Source organism: Aplysia californica, unplaced genomic scaffold (assembly GCF_000002075.1).
Source record: "Aplysia californica isolate F4 #8 unplaced genomic scaffold, AplCal3.0 scaffold00030, whole genome shotgun sequence".
NCBI lineage: Eukaryota > Metazoa > Mollusca > Gastropoda > Aplysiida > Aplysiidae > Aplysia > Aplysia californica.
Window position 1 is genome coordinate 2,221,229 of NW_004797300.1, and position 9,697 is coordinate 2,230,925.

The 9,697-nt window shown below is 40.4% G+C and overlaps 1 long non-coding RNA gene across 1 annotated transcript in view; it reads left to right on the forward strand.

Annotated features, from left to right (window-relative positions):
- LOC101862322 overlaps positions 1–8,852 on the forward strand; it is a 13,088-nt gene extending 4,236 nt beyond the window's left edge. The window contains exons 2-3 of the long non-coding RNA XR_220131.2: positions 3,948–4,094; positions 8,795–8,852. This is a non-coding gene — a long non-coding RNA (uncharacterized LOC101862322). The remainder of the gene's footprint in view (positions 1–3,947; positions 4,095–8,794) is intronic.
- The last annotated feature ends 845 nt before the right edge of the window (positions 8,853–9,697 follow it).

Here is a 9,697-nt window from a genome sequence, read left to right on the forward strand (position 1 = left end):
CAGACCCAAAGTAAAACTGTTGTGGAGGAGGTGTCCTCTTTCTACATAAAAGTAACCTTTACAACAATTTAATTTTGTCTCACAATCCAATTGAAAAGTGTGGCGTGGAATTCCCCCACTCTCCACATGACATCAGTTTCTGTGACTCTTTTACGGATTCCACGCAGTCTGCCCTTGATCTTTTTTCAGACAGACATATTCAATAGCAAAAACGAACCAACAAAACAACAACAACAAAGAAAACAAAAAAACAAACAAATAAAAAAACCAAAACGTCTGAAAATGGGAATCGAGCTCACATTTTCTGAGTGCATGAGTGCGTCGGCAAAGGGCCTAATTGAGACATTATAGGAGCCTGCTTCTGTTGCGATGACTGTAAAGAAAGAAGATAAACTGATGCTCTGCCATCTTGTGTGTCCTGGTTTACTACATGAATACCTGCTTTGCTAACCTTATACGTACGCCCTGGGGTCATTTTGTACCCCTGGGGTTGTATTCTTCACTTTTTAGAATACTCCAAGTACGAAGATCTCTTTGAAACTTTAAGTATTTCTCAAAAAATCATTTTGACAGACTGCTATGCAAAGCTTACAGATCGGATTAACGAGTAAATTTCTTCTTTGGAAAGTGGTGGCACAGAGTTCCCCATGTCGTATGGATACAGTAGTAAAACCCAACGTACGGGCAGGGTTAAGTTGATAAAGTGTACAGTCCATCTTTAACGAACTACTGCTGGCGAAACCAAATGCGCTCAACGTTCGTCTATGTGCAGTGGTTAGGGTCTCCAGCGTCGAAAACAGAAGACGAGAGTCCGATTACCGTGTGTGGAAACTATTCAACTGAATTAAATTATATCTCTGTATGTTAGTGTTAGTTTCTCATTAGTCTTGGGTTGGCCTCGTTAGCAAGGTCAGACCACTTTTTTTTTCTTTTGCCAGTACGGAAAAGGGGGCGGGGGAATACTTACAAGCTTTTCAAATCTAAACCGGCGTCAAATTTTATTGAACTAGAGATGTGGTTAGATTGACCTAATTCCCCCACGGAGGTCAACGCATCTAGAAGATGAGACACCTAGGACCCAAGACCCAATAAATACGAAATCCTCTCGTTCTTAAAAGTCCTTCCTCCAAGATGCAGCCCTTTTGGACTTTTTGCCGCCGTATGCAGAAGATGCCAGTTCGATTTCCGAGTGGGCTACCTTATCTCCTTTTTTCTGATGGGATGCTGTATGCCGTTCAACCAAGGCTGGTCAGGTCAGGCAGGGTCGAAGCAGCCGGCCTCGGATTTTGTTTACCCTATCCGGAGGTCGTGTTTTACTATCGTATCCATACGACGTGGGGGACTCTGGGCCACCACTTTCTAAAGAAGAAATTTACTCCTTAATCCAGTCCGTACGCTTTGCATTGCAGTCTGTCAAAATGATTTTTTGAGAAATACTGAAAGTTTTAAAAAGAGATCTTCGCACTAGAAGTATTCTAAAATGTGAAGAATACAACCCAGGGGGTACAAAATGACCCCAGGCGTACGAATAGGATTAAATGCCAGATTTGAACCAACCCTAAATGATCAATATGTTGTTAAAGGTGGCGTAGAACACAGATAATATAATTTCAATTACACATTCAGAAACCGAATTGGAACTGTCAAGCTTCAGTCTAGTAAAAAAAAAAAAAAAAGAGCAAAAATCAAAAACAGTAGTCAAAATGGCCTTTGTTGTTGTTGTTTCTTCTTCTTCTTCTTCTTCTTCTTCTTCTTCTTCTTCTTCTTCTTCTTCTTCCTCTTCAACAGACAACGACAATGATGTTAAGCCATTCATTTCACTAAAAAAAAAGAGAAAAAAAAGAAAAAAAACATCCTGGTTTATTTTCCGTCTCTCATCTGCTCAAGTATCATCCAATACTCTTTTAGGTATTCTGTAAAAGCGGTCAAGTATCCGTTCTATTTTATAATATGTCATCAGCTTTCCCCCGACATTGATTCCGTTGACCTTCGAGTGAACCGACTAAGCCTATTACCGGGTGCGCCCACTACGGCTGGATAGGGCCGATCGCCCGACTCGATCGCCTGAAATTACTGAAAACAAACACGTTTGTTTTAAAAGGCGACAGAGTCGGGCGATCGGCCCGATCCGACGATCCCATCCGTAGTGGGCACCCCGTATATTAAAATAATATGTCTCCTTATGCGCGACATGACGTCTGTCGACCTGCTACGTATTTTGCCCAGTGGTGGTACTTTAAACCTATCACACACCCAGTCTGTCGCGCACGACAAAGTTTCGATCGCTACATGACCCGATTATGGGCAACAGTCGCCGCGCGCGAACAACAACAATAATAATATCAATAACAACAACAACAACAACAACAACAACAGCTTTAACAACGAAAACCTTCACAGGTTACACAAAACTAATAGCGCGGTCAAAAATTCGTGGCGCAACTTATCCTCAAATATCTCTTTAATAGGTGAATCAAAGTTATCCATACTTTGCACAGCAGTTTGTATCAACTAAATCATATTCTTCAACAACAATTGAGGCTTGATTTAGAAAACTGTTCTCACAAATTTATTTTTTAGAATAGAATCTATTGTAAATTATAACTCTCCGTCACGCGGAAAATAGGATTGTTCACAGCATTTCCCGCTTCTCACGCACATTTTGCATACGCATATAGCTAACGTCACAGCTAACCAACTTCACTTTTTATTTGCCTAACTTGTAACAAGAAATCCAGTCTATACCGTACTTGAAGTTGACAATAAGTTGTGCCACGAATGTTTTACCACACTAGAGTTGTTTGACATTATAATAAAGTTATTTCCTTGAAATTCAGTGTTTTATGTCTCTGTGGCTTGCAGAATAACAGAACACACACAATATTTTTATATCATTACATGCAAGACATGGTGATGAAATAAGGCGTGCGTCAAATTAACATAATCAAAGATAGTGGCATTTCCGCGCCAGTTTGGCAATTTTTATCAATTTTTAATTCGCTCACTACCTTTCATATCTATTGTTAAATAATTTGCTATGTGAATTTTACTGGAAAAACGCTGGTTAAAGGCACGGAAATGTAAATTTTCAGATTCCAAGGGCTCTCACGCCGTTAAAATCATCAAACTTTGGCGGCAATTTTCTCATTATTTTTACTTCTGAAACCAGACGACCTCCACCTCTTTCTATCGCAAATATCTCAAATTCTATTCAAAATAGATAGGGTTTAATTTTTGTCAAAGGATAGGTAAATGAACATGCTCTAAGGTGATACCAATAACCCGACATGCCCAAATATTGAGAAACGCCTGACTACACTGTATTGCGACACAATAAATATTATAGCATGTGTGTGTTTGTGTGTGAGTGAGTGTGTGTGTTTGAGGGAGTGTGTGTGTGTGTGTGTGTGTGTGAGAGAGAGTGTATGTGTGTGTGAGTGAGTCTGTATGTGCGTGAGTGGGTGTGTATGTATATGTGTGTGTGTGTGTGTGTGTGAGTGTGTGTGTGTGTGTGTGTGTGTGTGTGTGTGTGTGTGTGTGTGTGTGTGTGTGTGTGTGTGTGTGTGGACAAGTATTTGTATTAACCTCGTCCAACTCAACTACCCGCCCCCCCCCCAACCAATCCCCCTCCCCTACCCCCTTACCCCACCATGTTCCCACCGTGAGTCCACCGCTGTCCACAGTAGACGTTCCCCTGTTAAACCTAACTGGCTTCCATCAAAAGGAGAATTTTTAAACTCTCGTGTGTGGGTGGTTGGCGGGTGCTCTGGTGTGGTTTGCTCCTTCTTTCCTATCAAACATATATCGTCCTTATCTCCCCTTCTTCTTTTTAATGTTTGCTACTCTCTTGTAAAACCTCTAATCTTCTGGCGCTCATATCACCTTATGCAGAGCACCGTAAAACCTCTACTAAAACTTTTTTTTAAAAACAACTCTCGTTTATTCAGGATATTGAACAGGCCACGTCATGTACCTCACAATGACGTCGCACAGCTCACGTGTCACGTGGGCAGACAGGAATAGGCGGGAAACAATAGCCTTGAGTGGTGACGATGAGGGACCTATGACCTTGAAGAGGTTGTTACGGATTCTGGGTATGACACTATTGTTTCGCTTAGTATTACTGTTGTTGTTGTTGTTGGTGGTGGTGGTGGTGGTGTTGTTGTCGGTATTGTTGTTGTTGTTGGTGGTGGTGGTGGTGGTGGTGGTAGTGTTGTTGTTGTTGTTGTTGTTGGTGTTGTTGTTGTCGGTGTTGTTGTTGTTGTTGGTGGTGGTGGTGGTGGTGGTGGTGGTAGTGTTGTTGTTGTTGTTGTTGTTGTTGTTGTTGTTGTTGTTGTATTTAATTATTACTTACTCACTCACTCCCTATACCGTCAGATACTTAGAGCGGAGAGCAGTCGACGCCATGCTTGCCTGCCTGGCCACGTCCTCCAATTTCGGCACATCCAGGCCCTGGCCGATTGCCTCATCCTTTATTGTTGTCTTTATAGATCTAGCTTCTTGATGGTTTTCCTCGTTTTCTTTTTGCCAGTTGGTCTCCAATACCATGACGTCTGATAGGGCAATCTTGTCTTGGGCATTTCTAGAATATGTACTAGATATCTCAATTTTCTCCTTTTTATGACCGTGTTGATATCTTCATTTCCAGCTCTTTTCAACACTTCATTACTTACTTACTTTTAACTTTTTCCTTCCTCTGGTATCCTTAAGATGTCGAGGGCAGGTACAAGTTTAGGTCCTGCACTAGGTGTTTAGCGTCAGTGATAGATGTTATGCTGTTCCAGGACCTTTTTAAACCCATCCTGCGTGGTATTTCTTGGTCTTCCTCTTGATTTGAAGCCGGATTCTTCGGTGTTGTAAGCTCTAGCCGCTTGCTAGTTGTTTTTGAGACATTCGGGTAAGATGTCCACACCATTTATTGACTCTTTGACGCTCTATAACTTTTATTACTGGTGATATTCCGGCTTGTAGACGTATGGTTTCGTTTCTTATGCGGTCTCTACTGGTGACGATGTTTTTTGCGGAGACACCTTATTTCGCTTGCATTGATTTCTCTTTCTTGTGCCTTGTTTGGATACCTTGTTTGGCACTGGTATGTTAAGGTTGGTATGAAGATGCTATTGATGAGCGGGGATGTCACTTCGGTTGTGATGTTCTTGTGACTGAGCAGGGGTGCTAGCTGGTAGGTCACTGCATTTGCCTTCCCAGCTCTTGTTTCTATTTCTTTTTACATACGCCCATCTTGTGTGAGGATGGTTCCTAAATGTTTAAATTCTTCTACTTATTGGAATTGTGTTCCTTCAACAAGGATACTGCGTTTCCCTGGGTTTCTGCTGACCTTCATAACTTCTGTTTTTAAAATGATTTACATTCCTCACTTAGTTTCCTAGTGTCTTTTTGTAATTCTTCTTCATCTGCATTTAATATACTCTGGTCATCAACATATAGAAGCAACACTTCATTATTTGTAATAAATTCATTCCACTTAATTAGTAACATTTTTCGTAAACATTTTGTTTGGAAGCTTTTTAATTTTCGTTGAACTGATTTGTTTATTTTCCAGATCTCTGAACCATACGACAATACAGCCAAAATATTGCTATTATGCAATTATTTTTAATTTCGTCTTCAATGAAATGATATTTGACTTCCACATGGTTTTCACAAAAGCGATCCTTGCATGTTTAAGTCCTTGGTGGACGTCGTCAAGGCAGTCTGTAGTTTTGGATATAATGCAGCCAAGGTACATGTACTTGAATTTACTAATTTCTTCAAGGGGTTCTCCATAATGAGTGATGGTGGTTGGTTGGCGGGTGCTCTGATGTGGTTTGTTCTTTCTTTCCTGTTAAGCATCTATCGTCCTTATCTCTCCTCTTTCTTCTATGTGCATGTTACTCTCTTGCAACACCCCTATTCTTCGGCACGTATATGACCTTACTGTGTTGCAAGTGCCGTACAACTCATACTAAAACTAAAATAGTTATGGGCGTAGTTTCTGGGGCTACTCGTTGTATTTCTATGTTAGATACATTTATTATAAGGCCAACTTTTTTCTGCCTGCAGTTTTTGCTAGTTCGTTTTGTTTGTTTGTTTATTTTTTATTGCATTCCATGTACTGTGGTGTATAATAGGCAGATGTCATCCGCAAAATCTTAATCTCCTAAATATGTGCCATTTGTCCATTCAATGCCTGTTTCAATGTCTTTGCTCTGTGTCAATACAAAATCATTCACAACTCCAAAAAGTATAGGTGATAATATACAGCCTTGTCTAACAGAAGTATTTACTTCAAAAGTTGTAGATAGTTCTCCTTCAACTAGGATACAACAGCTTGCTTCGGTATATAATTATTTTATATAGTTTATAATTTTTTGGGGATGCCATAAATTACAGGGGTTTTGCACAGGGCCTCTCGGTCTATGCTGTCAAAGGCTTTTTTAAAGTCCACAAAGTTCAAAATAATTGGGACATTTTGAAAGGACCGAGCCAAATCAGAAATTTGTGTAAAGTGACTTTCCCAAGGACACAACATCGGACCGAGCAGAAACTAGAACCCCCCCCCCCCCCCCACTCCCAATCTCACGATTACGGGTCCGGCAGTCTTATAACCAATAGGCCAGTAATCAACACCACCATCAACACTTTATGTTAACGTAGGAAGGTTTCAATGGAAAAAAGGGGTATCACATGTTATTGCAAACGGAAATTCGTGAGGGTATCAATAATTCTTAGAGACACATAACCGCATGGTCGCCCAACTCTTGGCTGCTGTGTAAACGTACCTCAATAGTAGGTATGAGGCAGCATGGTGAAATCAAACGCTCGTCACAATTGTGAAATGGAAGAAACTGGCATTTTCCAACCAGTTTGGCAATTTTTATCAAACTTTTGTGGTTGTTGTTTTTGTGTTTTTTTTGCTCAACCCCTTTATTTTCCATTCAAAAACACATTTCTGTGTAGATTTTACTGAAAATCATTGATAAAAAGCACACAAAAAATGTAACATTTCACTTTCAATGGACTCTCAAGCTAAGGAAGTAAACACATTTTGGCTGCCATTTTCTCTCTCTAATTTTACCTTCGAAACCTGCCGACCCCATCTCCTTCAATCGCAAATATCTTGACTTCTATTCAAGGTAGATGAGTATTTTTATCATCAAAAGAAAGAGAAATGAACAATCGTTATGATGATACCAATAACTCCACCTGCACCAAAATTGACGAGCGCCTGATACCACCACGTTGTGACACAGATTACAACATAGCAAATCACGTGTACTGTATAAATGTACACCCATGATAGACTATAATTGAGCAAAATATGATACATGTAATATTAATTTTATAGTAATCAAAGGTTTCCATCATAACCTAGTCCAAATAGTTAATATATAAAAATATATTTACTTATGTATATACTTGTACGTACATACCTCCAAGCAACCCACACCACATAAGTAACAATCATCATCATCAATGCCTTTCACCCCTGGCAGGGTATAGGCCACCTACAAACTCCAATCTCTGTCCTGGGCCATCCTTCCAAGCTCGTTCAAAGTGAGCTTCATCTCTCTCGTGTCCCTTTAAACACATCTCCTCCCCCTGTTTCCCATGGCTTACCTCTGCTTCGTGCTCCCTGTGGGTTTCATTGAAGCGACTATCTTGTAATATTTCCACTGTGCTTTTTTAAGGTCTGTCCAATCCATTGCCACTTTCTTAGTCTATATTTCTGCTCCTATATTCTTCTGTCCTGTCCTTTTCTTCATTTCTTATTCTATCATGCCACTTAATTCTTAGGATACTCCTCATACATCTGTTGGTGAAACTCTGGGCTTTATTCAGCTCTGCCTTTGCTGTCTTCCAAGTTTCGTAGTCGTAGAGGAGCACAGACTTGACATTGGAATTAGAGAGTCGAATCTTGGTGCGCAGTGAGGCGTTCCTTGCTTTACGGGCATTTGAAAATTGGTTGAATGCTGACCTTGCATTAGCGGTTATTGCTTTAACATTTGCCTCAGTTCCACCTTTACCATCGATGACACTTTCAATGTAGGTAAAAGAGTCAACTTCTTCTAGGGGAGTGTCTTCCACTGTCTCTGCAGGGCTTGAAACTCTTCCTAGCTTCACTACTTTCGACTTACCCGGATGTATACGTAGGCCAACACTCCTTGATAGACTGTCTTTTATTGCATCTGACCATGTGTGTGAGAGAGCAGTGCAAGGTCTTTGGTGAAGTCTAAGTCGTCCAGGTGCTGCCAGGGGATCCACTGTATTTCAAGCGCTTGCCTCAAGTGGCTTCCTTCATGACCCAGTCAATTGCCAGTATGAAGAGAAAAGGTAGAGCAAGCATCCTTTTCGCACTCCTGTCTGTACCTGGAATGGTTCTGAGAGTTGTCCCTCGTGGAGGACTTGGCAATTTGTTCCATCATAAGTGGCCTTCACAAGCTTGGCGATTTTGTCAGGTATTCCAAAAGGCCGCATGAGTTTCCACAGAGTTTCCATGTCCACGCTGTCAAACGCCTTTTCATAATCAGTGAAGTTGACCACGAGTTCTGAATTCCATTCAACCCATTGCTCAACAATGATGTGCAGAGTAGCGATCTGATCCACACATGATCGGTTCTTGCGGAATCCTGCCAAGTTTCCTCAGAGTTTCTCGTCTGTTGCCAGCTTGATTCTCTCCTGGAGTATCCTGTTAAAGACTTTTCCAGGTGTGGACAGGAGTGTTATGCATCTGTACAAAGAAGTAACAATAGCCTTTTAATATTCTTTTCATGTTTTACCTCCTTCTCCCCAGGCATTGGCTGTCTGCTACTTTTTGCGATTGTGCTGAAAGGCTGTGTCTATATATGTGAGTAAAATGCGATATGTGCGCACAGAGAGAGGGGAGATAGATAGATAGATAAATAGATAGATAGATAGATAGATAGATAGATAGATAGATAGATAGATAGATAGATAGATAGATAGATAGATAGATAGATAGATAGATAGATAGATAGAGAGAGAGAGAGAGAGAGAGAGAGAGAGAGAGAGAGAGAGAGGAGAGGGAGAGGGAAAGAGATGTAAAAAAATGAGAACAGGGAGACGGGGGTAGAAGTGAAAGAAATAGAAAAGATAAAGTAGCGTAACACATATTAGAAACAGAAACATTTTACAGCCAACCCTGCAAATAACTGCAAATTTATTTCTCAGAGAAAAACATTTCAGGTTCCAACATTCCCTCAGTACACCATACTCTGTGGTTGTCATAGATCAAGTGTACGGAACTGACTCAAGTGCCAAAACTGCTAACATTTATTAAATTGGAATTTTTGCTGCTTTTCAAGATGCATCTTTTCATAATATTTTTCTTCTTTACGTGCCAGATCTAAAACAGACATTGGGGATCTTTTTTGCTTGTTTGGCTTCTCATTTCTCTTGTTTAAAACTTGTGACATTGAAACATCATTCCTTTTTATAAAGTACAATATTTTTTTTAACGTACATGTAATTTCATTACTTGTACAAATTACCAGAAACCAAGGCTGATAATAGCAATTTTCCAAAAGACTGATGATAATAATAATAATGATACGTAAGACTTAATAATATTATGCATTAGGTTTTCATAGGTCGATGTGGACTGTCAATTGCGAAAACCACAGGGCCTGACTGGGGATCTCTCTCTCTCTCTCTCTCTCTCTCTCTCTCTCTCTCT